This window comes from Mastomys coucha, unplaced genomic scaffold, assembly GCF_008632895.1.
Source record: "Mastomys coucha isolate ucsf_1 unplaced genomic scaffold, UCSF_Mcou_1 pScaffold6, whole genome shotgun sequence".
Lineage (NCBI taxonomy): Eukaryota > Metazoa > Chordata > Mammalia > Rodentia > Muridae > Mastomys > Mastomys coucha.
In genome coordinates, this window is record NW_022196912.1 from 107980808 (window position 1) to 107985332 (window position 4525).

Consider the following 4525-nt stretch of genomic DNA (forward strand, 5'->3'; position numbering starts at 1 on the left):
ATGTTAAAGTAATACTTCTCGCTTTAAAAACCTAGCTCTGATTCATTTCCCTGGTATTGAGCTTCACGATGAGGCCTGTAAAAGTGAGTGAGTTGAGTTGGTGTTATTAAGACATTTAGATTTTAAAATTAAAAATGCTCACTTGGAAGTACATCAGCAAGAGTGAAATTATGAAGGGTTGTCAGTATTCCCACTTCTAACATTTCTAGACACATAAGTTTGCCTTTTCTCCTTGGCAATTTATAATTGCAAAGATTTGAGAAAAACTAACAGTCAACTGTCAGAGGTAAATTTTTCATAGTCAGCCTATTCTCTGAGGAATGCTTCTCATCCTAAAATAAGAAGTTATGCAACTTGCAAGAAAAAAGATTCAATGATCCTTCCCAGATATAAAGCATATAAAATAAGGAAGTAATTGGCATAAGATATGTTCAAGAGTGTATGGTTTTGGTTATATCTCAAGAATAACCACCAGCCATCTAATTAGATATAAGGCTTACTAATACCACATTTCTAAACCCGTGTAATGTCCAACTACACTCTAAACTCTTACCCTTACATCCACATACAAAGTGTAGTTGGCACCTCTAATCAACAAAGCCTATTTTCAGCAGAGACCTTCAAAAAAAGAAAACATACACACAACTGATCATAAACTGATCATGGAATGCTCCTACTCAACTGATTTATACACAGTACAATCAGTGCAGGTAAGGGTAGGAAATATTCACACGTAACTATTATTCTTTAAAATTTATTAAGGTCCGGTAGTGCCTTTATCTGCATGTGTGTGTGTGCATGCCATTATTACACACAAATATTAGTGCATGTGTGATGCTGTTTATTAGCAAGAAAGACAAGTGTATAAAGGTGTCCTCACATGTGTCCATGACCAACTTGAAAATTGTCCTCTGATTTTTGCTTTGTTCACTTGAGAAAGCTACTTGTTTGAGATATATATATACATATATATATATATATATGTATATATATACTTTTTAATTTTATTAACTAGTAATTTAGTTTTTAACTATTAATGCTCCAAGTAGAATGTAAAAATCTTTGAATAATGGGAAGATTAATCTTTTTAAACCTCCTTTATAAGCTCAACCATACTTATTGAATGAGTTCAAGGAAGTCTGATTTTCATATTAATCTTTTAAAGGCAGTTTTCACCATTTTATGGCACTTATGTTATAAGAGGAGATTTGAGAGTAATAAATTAAAAATTAATTTAGAGCACTAGTAAAATTTACTCATACATGAAAACAATAGTTAAAAAATACTGATATCACCACTGTTAGGTCTCAAGTGGAAACAAGCTAATCAGACATTATTGATAGAATATAAATATATCATTTGATCAAGATCCTAAATGGAATACTGTATAATAGTAATAATAATAATAATAACCCAAGCCAATACATGCAATATGAATTAATAGAAAGCTATTTTTCAGCAACACAAAGGAGAGGAAAATTCTTATCTGATTTTATTTATATCTGAGGTTAGAATAAGTAAAATCCACCTATACTGTTGGATGGATGCACTATGGCTACTCACTTATAATGTAATGACATTTTGGGAAAAGTAAGAGAGTGTGAAGCTCTGAAATGCTACTGTGTTGGACAGCATTTTGTTTACAGATTAAAATGTAAGGCACACTTCTTGGAATTATTTTCCTACTTGTTCTTTTTATTATTGTTTTACACTGGACATGTAAAAAACTCAAAGGGAGATGCAACCATGTGTTCTCCCAAATTCTTCACGGATATTGGATTTACAGAGAAAATGATGCCTTGTGGCTCTAAGATGTCTCCATGCTTGATCATCCTTTTCATAGTCAACCTAACAGCTGACAGAGACTTCAGCCCCAAATGAAGATTTATGGTAGCTCAGAAAAAGTAGCAGATTCCAGAATAAACATTGTTCAAGCCACCATTTGCTAATGGGGTTTGAAAAGTGGGAATTTCTAATTTTACAGTTGATTCCAAGTGATTGGAATATTGAGATCAATATCTCAACTAAACAGGGTCTTCGTTCTTTTTATAATTCTCCAATTCTTCCTAGATAATTAAGCTTCTGTAGCGTCTCTGGAAATATGATATAAAGCCACCATTGGCTTTATATCATATAAGTATAATATAAATATATCAATATGATAACTGGTGCTCAGAAAAGCTATCTTTGCATATATCCTGGGCTGTGCTCCATGCTCACTGCAGTCACCTTTGCTGTCCACCACCTCCTTCAACATGGACACTGGCAGCTTTCTTGCCAGAGTCCTCGAACTCAACTAATTCCTCACTCACTGCATTGGACCACAGGCATGTCTCACCATATCAGATGCGGCAGTGGAGACCAGCTCCGAGATCTCTACCAAGGACCTGAAGGAGAAGAAGATGGAAATTGTGGAGGAGGCAGAGAATGGAAGAGATGCACCTGCCAATGGGAACTCTCAAAATGAGGAAAATGGGAAACAGAAGGCTGACAATGAGGTAGATGAAGAAGAGGAAGAAGATGGGGAGGGATCGGAGGAGGAGGAAGAAAGAAGGTGACTGTGAGGAAGAGAATGAGGATGAAGATGAGAAAGCTGATGCTCCTAAGGGCAAGTGAGTACCTGAGGATGATGATGAGGATGATGTTGACACCAAGAAGCATTGAGACTGACAAGGATGACTAGATAGCAAAAGGAAAAGCTCACTTTATGCACCATGACCTATTCACCCTCCACTTCCTGTCTCAGAATTTAAAGGTAGTCACCTTCGAGTAGAGAAGCAGGCCCCACCCACAGTGCGCAGGGCCACTCACAGATGACGGATGCTCTCCACCACCCCACCAAAACCACAACAGGAATTGGCAACATGGGAGGAAAAAAGAACCAGAACTTCCCAGGCCTTGCTTTGTTTTCTTAAAAGTACCTTAAAAGGAGAATTTGTTTGTATTTTTTAATTTACATTTTATATTTTTGTACATATTGTTAGGGGTCAGTCCTTTTTTATGATAACGGGTGACCAAACCAGCCTTCAGAGCGTTTTCTGTCCTACGTCAGCCTTTACTTGAGGTGAGACCATGTTCAATATAATCTCAAAGGAGAACAAAAAAAAAATTAAAAAAAAAAACAATAAAAAATCTTATTCTGAGCATTCCTGTAACTTTTTTTTTGTATGTATCTAGGTGTACTGTAAGTAGTTGTTTTTATGAGATGATTAAAAGGGCCAAAAATAAAAAGATTTTTTTCCTTTTTATTTGTCTATGAAGTTGTTGTTTATTTTTATCCTGTTTGATGTAGGCGTGAAACAATGTTAAACAATAAATCAGAATTTTATTTTGCTGAGTTGTTCAAAAAAAAGAAAATATGGCATAAAATTAATTTTCTTTATACGTTTCTAATACTGTATACTTTCATTTTGCTAACAGTAAAATCCTGTTCTTCATTGTCAATGCTCATTGTTTTCATATGTTGACTTCTAAATGAGTCAGAAAATTCTACATTCATGAGCCTCTTACATTTCTAGTGATACTTTGTGCTTTAGTTAAATGTTTACATCTAAAAATTACTTCCAGGAAAAGCAAAGCGTTCCTTTCAGATCAGATCAAATCTAATTTTCTTCTGACAAGAGATGTGCACAAGTCATTTATCCTTCGAGAGAATTAATTCATTTTACCATTTTATATGTGTATGATTTATCAAAATATCAAAAGTGGGCTGTTTGGACTGTTTAACATTACAATCTCAAACTTCATAAAGCGCCTTCTGTAACAGTACCTGTAGCTTCAAGTTAAAAAATTGTGTCATCTGGAAGTGTTGTTGCTTCAAAAAAATCTACATTCATAGACAAATAATCCATTGACAAATAATGTCAGCTGAGTGGGCGCAATAAACAGCTAGGAATCTCAGACTTCCCTCTAAGTAATTTATCCATGAGTAAGAACAATGAAGATGAGACAAAATATATTGGGGTAACTAAGTGTTTTTCTGAAGAGAGAGAGGGAAAGTGTAGATAGCTATTCTATATATGTGACCTAAGATGATTAGGCATTCTAAAAAATGTTAGTTTAGTAATACTCGGAGCCTGTGACTGTTATTTTTCGTAGCAGAATGGACTCAGCAGCTATGATTATGATAAGTGATAAAACTTAGAATGCAACTAGTTCCACTTATTATGAGAATAGATCATAAATACAATGGTAAATGTTATTTTAAAAGGGAAGTACTGGAAGATTTAACTTAGAAAATAAAAGTGATTTGATGACCAAAGCTAGAGGCAAAATAGGAAATGTCACATTTAGCCATGGTCCTATCTATGAGTGCATCTTTTCAAAGCTGCAGATCCAATGGCATAGATTCCTAACTAGAGTAAAGGGGTTCTACGTATTGGCTCATATCTTAGTTTGGGCTATGCCCAAAAATCATTCCATAAATTCTAGGTATTCTTAAGAAGGATGATTCATTTGTATGGTTTAATGCTATCCTTCTTAGTGTGTGGCAAGCAGTCAGCAGTCAAACATGTTATTGAAGATA

General features: G+C 34.7%; 1 pseudogene; it reads left to right on the top strand.

Annotated features, from left to right (window-relative positions):
* The first annotated feature begins 662 nt into the window (after window positions 1-662).
* LOC116081086 lies at window positions 663-2683 on the top strand (annotated as a pseudogene).
* Window positions 2684-4525: the final 1842 nt, after the last annotated feature.